This window comes from Myodes glareolus, chromosome 24 (assembly GCF_982192425.1).
Source record: "Myodes glareolus chromosome 24, mMyoGla1.1, whole genome shotgun sequence".
Classification (NCBI taxonomy): domain Eukaryota; kingdom Metazoa; phylum Chordata; class Mammalia; order Rodentia; family Cricetidae; genus Myodes; species Myodes glareolus.
In genome coordinates this window covers 37,794,391-37,804,785 of record NC_142049.1, presented here as the reverse complement: position 1 = coordinate 37,804,785, position 10,395 = coordinate 37,794,391, and the positions used below count along the sequence as shown (strand labels likewise).

Genomic DNA, 10,395 nt, shown 5'->3' with positions numbered 1-10,395 from the left:
AAGTAACACAATTAGCAGAATAGCCACTGACAAATATTGGAGACTAAGAGAGAAAGGATCTTTTTTTATATAGTTATATCAATACACCTGTGAATTAGAAAATGTCAAGGATAAATTGGTTAAACAGAATCACAACAGTGTTTACTCAGTATGAATACTGATGTATACAATTGCATTACACAATAAAATTTAATAATTATATTTTGTAGTAGGATTTATTTTGACACTTTTAATACAGATATTGTTTTAAAGGAGGAAGAAGAATGAGCATGAACTAACATAAATAGTGTACTTATGTATAAAATTCTAAACCATGTTAAGGAAGTATACACATGAATGCATATTTATGTATAAATATAACTATGCATAGTCAATCTCATACATGTACACATACATGAACTTATATAAATATTATAAACTAATTGAAATGCTTATATTAAGTAGGGTATCACATTTATCACTCAGATTCAAGTAGTGTGTTATTTCAAATGTTTACTGGCCAAAGTCATGACTATAAGTCAAAACTAGACATTTACAGACCATTTCAAATATATGCCTACAACTGTCAATATGGTGGAAAGAACCTGATTATGCAGTTTCTATATATTTTCATTATCATAAAATGTCAATAATTTTGCTATTATTAGTAAATTAAATTAGGTTACCTACTTGGGTATAATTGAACATTAATCCTGAATTAATGAATTAGCATGACCAAAATTATTCACTCTCATTACCTACATGCCTGAAAATAGAAAATAGTAAGAATCCTTCAGATATACTTTTGTCATAGTGTCGAAAATCAAGAAATCAAGTAAATATTGTTATTAAGACAATATGATGGAAGACATAACTCAAACAGTCTTAAAGGCTAGGAATCTAAGTCTAGGATGATGAGAGATTACAAAAAAATAATACATTTTATTCTCCCAGACTCTAATGAAATATTGATATGCTAATATATCTGAGCATGATTTGACCCTCATCAGAGATTTTTCTTTGGCACTAGTTGTAAAACAACATAATGATGTGCAGCGAAGGTCTTTCTATAGAAAATAAGAGCCTGCTTGGTCCTATGTTATGGTGTTTCATGTCTTTAAAACCTACTTGGAAGTCTCATACATGTATATTTTAAAGATGGCAGAAATACTGGAACAGATTTAAATGGAGGCTCTTGATTTCAAAGTACCAATGTTTTCCTGTCTCAACATTGCTAGCAGACATATGCATTTAGAGTTTGAGATGAATAGACAAGATAAGATCAGTGTTTTTACCATGCCTATAGAACAAGACAAACAATAACAAAGATATCTATTGTGTTTATTATTTTCAAGGGAAGTATGATCAAAATTCTTAACTGCCATAATCAATAAACACTGGATTTCCAAAAAGCTTGTGCTGTCTGATTTCCTAATTAGGAATGGGCAAAACCTGAGAAAGTTTCATGTAGAGGAGTATTTATATAAGAATTCACAAAGACTATGTCAATCAAAACAGCAAATTTGAGACTGTGAGAACCTTAAAAGCAACAGGATGGTAAGAAGTAGGTTTCCTCTTGTATACCTTATTCTAATTCAGAATCTTGGTGACAGATTGGGTACTGCTTTCAGATGTTACTGCATAATATTTTCAATGATTCTGTTTTCAGGGAAAAAACTGCAATGTTAAACCAATTTTCACAATGAAACTCAGAGAAAAGAGGAAAGGGCATGAGTCCCCTTGACGCTGTCAAATACTAAAACGTGAAGGGAATTATTTCTTTGCAGATACTGCAAAGTTCAAGACAGAGATAGTGGTGCCACAAGTCGAAAGACAAGGAGAGGTTTCAGAAGCAGGGACGGACATGATGCGCAGACCATAACAGGTGACTCTGAACTGTAATACTGGGAATGAACCAGTACCTGACTGTTAATTACCCTGGGATTTTTCTCATATAGATGTCAAGAGCAGTCTGCAATTTCTGGGTCAATGTACATTCAGGTTTCAGTTATAAGTATTTGCAGCTGAGAGAGAGCTGGCATAAGAAAGAGGCCAGCTAAAAAGGACCCGCTATGCTGTCAATATTATTTGCTCTCCTTGCCTCTGACTCCCCTGAAGGAGCATGTGCATTCAAATTTTCCCCGAAACAATGAGGAGATTGATCTCAATTCCACCAATAGGAACAAAGCCTGTGGTAACCATGGAGATCTGCATCAGAGCTGCTGACTCATTTCTCCCTCCCATCTCAATGTTTGCTGCGACAGAAAAATATGAATGTGAAAGTAGATGGCACGAAATGATGTAGTTTAGCTAGAACAAGAATCCAATTATCAAAAGGGAAATCATTATGAGGTAAGAAAGAGGTGATCACATATCCGACTTTTTGGGTCTGTATCCTGCCTATGTACCTGAAATTTTCCATTCCCCCCTGCCGGTGGCTGATTGTGATACTGTGCTGCCATGTCATAGTTCCAAAACACTTATTGGGAAAACTCATACTTGAAATTTTCAGATTCCCAGGTGCCTGAGGTTATTTGCCAACATAGTAATTATCTTAGTGAGGCCTCTAATGGCGCATAAGATGAGTACATTTCAGTGTTGTCACGTATAGACTTTCTAAGAAAATCATCCTTTCAGAAAATACATAATCTAAAGCTAACCTAGGAATTTGTAGTTTTTATGGCTGAATCAGTGGCTTCAGACTAGAGCACATTTCCTTCAATGCAAACAGAAACCGGTGACTCCTCTCACAAATTCCTTGTTTTCCCTATGACTTCTGTATCCTGCAGGTCTCTGGGGCACATTTTCATCTCTGGTGTTCTTTATGGCAGGGCTTTGACTAAAGTCCAGCTTTGAGCAGGACTTTAGTCAAAGCCCCACTGGCAAAATCACTCAGTGCAGACCTTTTTATGCTATGTAGGAACCAATAAGCAGAGAGATCTCAAACCAAGGACCGGAAACACAGGACTGCCTTTAACTTGATGATCTCATCCAGAGCTGGTGAGTCATCTGTCTCCCTCCTTACCTTGTGTTGTTAAAAGAAGCAGAGCAATTTACAGGGAACACAGGATGAAATGTAATTTATCCTTCATTTCACTTCCAGTTAACAGACAACGAAACTGGAAAAATGTGACAGGTTGGGCGAGCTGGCAGCTGCTTTTGCCTCAAATCAACCTTGTTATATACAAGGAAGCCTACATTTCTCTCTGGAGATTTTTGATCATGAATCTGTGATGCCAAGTGTATCTGGTTTCTAATTCTTTGTGATTTTTTCTCTGTTTTTACATTTGGTCTTTTATGCAGTCAAATTATAATTAAATGTGTTACTATAACTCACTATACATTGTTTAACTCACTATACATTGTTACTATAACTCACACACTACATTATTTACTAATTTAGAAACCATGGTGTTCAGTTTACTCACCAAATTTGATATGGTTTTGTAAATACCAATATTAAATTATCTTTTCTGAATTGTAGATGATATTGTTAAAAAATTGGCAAATGTCTGGGTTCCACTATCATCCTAAGTACAGTTAGAATAGCATGGCGGTAAATCCAAGCCCATCGAACTTAATTGGATACAAAATTGTGGGTATATTTAACCAATGGGATACTCCTCAGTGGTAAAGATAAGGCCACTTTGAAATTGGCAGGCATATAATGAAACTAGAAAATTCCATCCTGAGTGAGTTAACACAGACCAGAATGATGAGGATGGTTTGTTCCCAATCATAGGTGAACACCAAATAAAACACAGAGTAGGAAACCTATAGCCTACGACCCCAGACAAGCTAAATAACAAGGGGAACATAAGGGAAACAAACATTCATCCTTTGACAGCACCAGTCTATTCCCCAGAGCATGTGGGACACTGAAGACATCCACTTGGAGCTTGGCAAAACTGGCCTTTGGGCAAAGAACTTCCCTCTACTTGAGACTGAAAAAATTCACGATGTCTGAACTGGATAAGCATGATCAAAGAGAAGGGTTTGCCAAACTTTGCCAAGACAGAGTAAGATCGTTTTAAAACATTTCCTGTCTCTGATAGTGGTCTGTCAGTGACTCTAGGTCTCAGGAAATGTTATTTGCTCTAATGTTGAAAATGAGATTTTGGGTGATTGTCTCTGCCATTTATTGCAATTTGACAGTTGCTTCTATGTCCTTCATGTTTATTAAAGTAATATTATTTTCCTCTAAGGTTTTTAATGGGGTTGAATACTACTATGTAGTCATAGTTACATTGCTCTCATGATTTGGCCAAGCCATTACTAATAAAGTCTTAGACACCTTAGGATAGAATATTTATTGAAATATTTAGGATACATTTTTTCTTGATATTGTTTATGATGGGTATAAATCTAATTTTGTTTTTTCAAGACAGTGTTTCTCTGGTAACTCTAATTTTGATACTTCATATCTGTTCTTATTTTATATAGTTTTACATTTGTTGAATTTGGAAGCATGGGAGTGGGTGTGGGATGGGGAGAACGGGGGATGGGCAGAAAGAAGGGGAGGATTGGGGAGAGCTTGGGGGATTGGAATGGTTGAGATGGAGGAAGGGTAGATATAGGAGTAGGGAAGATGATATCTTAATATAGTGAACCATTTCAGGGTTAGCAATAGACTTGGCTCTAGTGGAGTTTCCAGGTCTCCAAGGGGACGTCCTCAGCTAGGTCCTGGGGCAGTAGAGGAGAGGGTGCCTGAACTGGCCTTATCCCATAGCTTCACTGATATATATCTTGCATATCACCATAGAACCTTCGTCTGGCGATGGATGGAAATAGAGACAGTGACCCACATTGGAGCATTGGACTGAGCTCCCAAGGTCCAGATGAAGAACAGAAGGAGGGAGAACATGAACAAGGAAGTCCGGATCGCGAGGTGTGCGGTGGGACTGATCTAATGGGAGCTCACCAAGGCTAGGTAGACTGGGACTGAAGGAGCATGTGTCACCCCTGACAAGGAAGAACGGTCTGTCCATGCTGTTGGGATGCTTCTCTGTAACCTGCTCCACATACTGGATAACCTTATACTTCCTAAATACAGGGGGAGATGTTGGCCTTACTGTAAATGTATATATCATGCTGTTCTGGCATCCATGAGAGGTCTGCCCCATATCTACACTGTGGAGGAGTAGAGTAAGGGGGCTAAGGTAGGGAATTGTCAAAGAGATGGATGGTGAATCTTCAGTCAGATTTAACACAAAGTTTACATAAATGCATAAATGAGTGAATGACCATATAAATAGATATAAAGGTCATTCGCATGCCATAATGGTAAAAAACACAAATAAAAAAGCCAGATGCTTAAAAAAATAGAAAATACAAAAATGAGATTAAAATAAAAAGCTATTTTGGCTTCTCAATTAAAAATAATTACTTTTTAATGAACCAATAATAATAATGATCAGCTCTGTGAAGAAATATTGAAGAATAATCATAAAAAATTTAAGATTACTACCTCCCAGCCTTTGCTTTACTCTGCTTTGTTGTGTCAGTGACAGTGGACATGTTTCTTACTCCTGTCAAACAGGCATAGTCTGCCAATATTACCCCTCAGAAATTCTAACTGTCACTCGCAATAGGACTTTGACACTATTCTGAGCAGTAGTGAGCTTCATCGGGGTTATGATTTCATTGTAACAATTTTGATGTTTAATAACTTAAAAAGGTAAAAGTTTCTCCTTTTTTTCCTCAAAATCAGTCTTCATCTAAGGATGAAACCATTTAACTAAATTTGCTTCTTTCATTAGAGATACATTTGGAAAAGCACTTTCTGCCCAAACTTATCCACACATCTTTGGGTCTACAGATAATTCACTAATTTCAAAGTCTTCACCTCCTGCATTGCAATTTGCAAAATGCTCTATTTCTTAGATATAGCTGCTCTTTGTTAGAACTTGACTCCCCTTCAAAGAAGCAAGCATCCTGGAATCAGGCATCTGTTTAGACATCACATGCCCACTGTCCACCATATCGGCATAAGAAATGTCATACATCATAGAAGTTTCTTCACCCTGGGTTTGGCATAGAGCTCTTCCTCATCACCAGTGGGGGAATTCCCAATAGGGGAATACCAAAATAACTTGGTATGAAAAATACCAAAATTAGAAGTATGACCAGAAGAAGAAAAGATATATGATTCTGACAAAAGATGACTTCATGAGATAGCAAAGCATTGTAATGTTGAGGGTCAGCATGCTGGTTAATATGCCCTAGAGTGTTAAACATAGGCTTTAAATGCCAAAATATTATCATTTTACAACAATATTACTCGTACACTTTTGTTCAAAGAGCTAAAAATTTTCAGTGTTTTTTCTAATTATTAATACATACTACTTACCATTTTTTTGGACTTAAAAATACTTCAGGCCAAGTGTAGATTCAATTTATATCCCAAAGAAAAGGATATCTTATCTGAAGACAGCATATCAAAGGAGTAGATCTGTTGGCAGAAGCTGATGGCTTATATCTTAATGCCCTGACATGAAATAGTAAATCAGAAAGTATATTATTTACAATAATGTCAGGAAGAAAAAATGAAAGTGAAAGTGAATGAGAGAAAAAATGCAGTTTACCTCAGACCAGAATCCAATCATCAAAGGGGAAACCACTGTGAGGTAATCAGGAGATGGTCATATACCCCACTTCTTGGGTCTGTATCCTGCCTATCTCCTGAAACCCAACATTTCTGCCTGCGGAGCGCTGATTATTATTCTTCAATGCCAATTGTAGCTTACTACTGTCACATTCAGAAATGATACGTGTCATGTTCCCTAAACACATGAGTGTGAAATCTGCCACTTGAAATTTTCATAATCAGAGATGCCTGAAGCTATTCTGTAACATAGCAATTATTATAGTGGGTCCTCAAATGGTGCATATGATCAGTACATTCATGGTTTCTGTCAGGTATTGACTCCCCAAAAAATTTGATTACAGAAGATGCATAATTAAAGACTAATCAAGAAATCACAGATATTAAGGCTGAAGCATTGGCTTCATAGACTGAAGTACAATTCCTGCACTGAAAACAGGAACAGGTGACTCTTAGCAGAAGCATGAGGAAATCTCAGAAATTCTTTGCTTTTACTAGGTATCTATTGCCTCTGTCTCCTGCAGGTCCCTGGAACAGATTTTGATATCTGAGTTTCTTTATCGCCAATCTCCTGACTAAATTCCAGCTAAAAGCTGGATTTTAGCCAGGAGCCTGGCTGGCAAAATCCCTCAGTGCAGACCTTTTTATGTCTTCTAGGAACCAATAAGAAGAGAGAACGAAAAACTATGACAGGAAAGCACAGAACTGCATTTACCATGGTGATCTCATCCAGAGCTGATGATTCATCTGTGTCTCCCTCCTCCCTATGTGTTGTAAAAAGTAGCAGTGCCATTTAAAGGGGAACACAGGATAAAATGTAATTTACCCTTTGATTTGTCTCAAGTTAACAACAACCAAACCTGGCTCATTATGACTGGTTGCCACAGCAACAATGCAGCTGCTTTTGCCTAGATTCTAGCTGTATACATGAAAGCGTCCAGTTATATTTTTTTGTGTGTGACTTTGCACTTTCAAGTTCATCTGGCTTCTGATTCTTTCTGATCTGTTTTTGTCTGATTTTATGTCTGTTTATTCGATTGAATTATAATTAATTATGTTATGTATAGCACACGTAATATGTATTATGTCTAAGTATAATATATGATTACTAGGATTCATGTAGTTACATTACAGTGTATATTAGATCTGAATTTATTAGAATGTTGTATAAGGAGATGGATGGATTGTAGGAAGAAATGTTGATTTGACGTCCCATTGTAAATAGACCCGCTGTAATAAGGTATTCCACTGTGTCTTAATGATAAAAAAGAATACAAGTTGATGCATTCACGGGAAGAAATTTAAATGTATTTATATTCTTAATATTTATGTTTGACTGTTTAAAGTCCTTATATATGCAGTTTCACCCCCACATTTGCAAGAAGCAACGTTCAGAGTGTTTCTTATCTTATGTAATTAATATATATAAAAAATTGCCTTAATATAATTTTATAAGTATTTGTTTTAAACATCCAATAGATTCCAAATATTAGAATTTCTCTCAAAATTTCATCATCACTATTAAATCTAAACAAGTTTTTCTTTCTTTAATGTATACAAAATATATTTAAGGAAGTTATAGGACCATTGATAAGAAACCATCTATTGGTACATGATCAGTGCAAAAGACCTTACATGTAAATCAAATAGTGGTTTGATGCAGATATTTATTTAAACTTGCATAATTGAGATAGGTTTCCTCCTGAGATTTAAATGTGTCATTCTACCCAAACTGGCCATGAATACTCAGAAAATTTTCTGTTACTACACTTCTCTAATGTCCTGAAATTCTATAATACCAGTATGGCTGCATTAGAAAATCAGTATTCTAAAAATGAATTGCAAGTTTACAAATTTCCATATGAGTATATTCCTGATGGAGACTGCTACCTGACTGTCTCATCTTTCAATGGAACCATGAAGATATAAAAATTAAGATGAGTATAAATCACAGACCACAGAGTTGACCACTCTAAAGATCATTGTATTATTCTTACTCACCAAATATGATATGTTCCTCTGTAAACACCAATGTCAAATTATCTTTTCTTAATTGTATATAATAATGTCCAGAAATGTGCAAATGTCTGTGTTCTTCCTCTACAATCCTCAAGCATTTAATGTAATAAGAACAACATGGAAGAAAATCCATGCCCATTGACCAAAAATAGATTTTAAAAATGAGGGCACATTTACACTATGGAGAACTACTCCACATTAAAAATAAATTTCCAGGCAAATGTATGATTCTATAAAAATCCATCTGAAGTGAGGTAACTCAGACCATAATCATGAGGATGGTTTGAACCAAAGCATAGGTGAACAATAATTATAAAGCATAGGATAGAGAACCTATACACCAGGACAACAAAGAATCTATATAATAAGGTGAACATAACTTAAAAATGATAACCCTGGGAAGAGCAAAAAGACAAATATGATGAAAAATGGGAAAATATAGGTATAGTGAAAAGAGAATGCAGATAGTAAGGACAAAGAGAGAAATGGAGAGGAAAGAACAGGAAGTAACAGGATTGTCAAGATAGGGGATGGAAAGAGACAAAGAGCAAAGAAAAAATTCTATTCGTTGACAGAAATATTATGGGAATAGCTAAACTTTAGAATTGGAGGAATTCACAAGGATCACCACAATTAAGACTCTATGTAATAGTGGAAAGGGTATTTGAATGGCCTTGTTTTGTTGTCAGAATGATTACTATCTTAAATGTCATCATAAAATCTAAATCCAGTAAATTAGGGAAGAGATACAGAGATCCACAGTTGATCACATGGCTGAGTTCCTAAAGTCCAGTTGAAGAATGAGTGTTGTAATAATACGTGCAAGAGATCAAGGTCATGATGGGAAAACCCATTGAAACAGCTTACCTGAGCTAATGGTAGCCTAGAAACTCTGGCCTGACAGTGAGGGAACTAGCATACTAACGAACTAGGCACTCTGAATATGAGGGAGATTTATATGATTGGGGCAGACTTTGATTACAGGGTCCATGGGACCGGGATTAATTCATCCTGCATGTTCTGATTTTAGGGAACCCATTCTCTGGAAGACTATCTAGCAAAGTCTAGATATAGTGTGAACAAAACAATATAGAATACAAATGCAACTATGATGCGTTCAAATGAAATAAAATAAAATAATAAGGATATTGCCTGTGTTAGAGATGTGTCTTTTTAAGGTATCTGGTAAGTCATATATAAACAAGCAAAAATTACATTTACATATAACTTAGTGCTATTTAAATGTGATTTGGCTTTAAATAACTGTAAGTCATTGATAGAAATTATGAGTACTGGAATATTTGTTTTTACTTGGTTTTCTTTATCTCCTTGGAAACAATTAAAGTCACAGTGATTTAACTCTTAGAAATTGTATTATTTTCTTTTTAGGCTTACTTCATGTTACAAAGTGGAAGGGGCAGCCTGACTAAAAAATGGGCCTGTTCATTAATCCCATATTTTAAGGCAGATGTAGATCACAGCCCAGTCTGTGGTAAGATATTAAGTATCAGCTGAGCAGGTTTAAATTCCAAGTTCATGTGATTGTTCTTCAGTTTGTAGACATGAACATTGAGGATGATACCACTACTGAGAAAGTGAAATATGTAAGGAATAAACATAGATGTTTATACTAAAAATACATATAAAATAATACATACCAACACTATTATGAAAAAATTTAATCATAAAATTTCTCAAGTAGATAGCAAAAATTGAAATTTATGTGTACATGAGCATATAAATAAAATGAAATAGGTAGGAAGTGGGTACCTACTAATCAAGAACAGGGTACA

General features: G+C 35.5%; 1 long non-coding RNA gene across 1 annotated transcript; it reads left to right on the top strand.

Annotated features, from left to right (window-relative positions):
- The first annotated feature begins 4,737 nt into the window (after nucleotides 1-4,737).
- Nucleotides 4,738-9,971, top strand: LOC148118168 (uncharacterized). The gene is made up of 2 exons (XR_015736355.1): nucleotides 4,738-4,867; nucleotides 7,241-9,971. It is a non-coding gene; the product is annotated as an uncharacterized LOC148118168 (long non-coding RNA).
- Nucleotides 9,972-10,395: the final 424 nt, after the last annotated feature.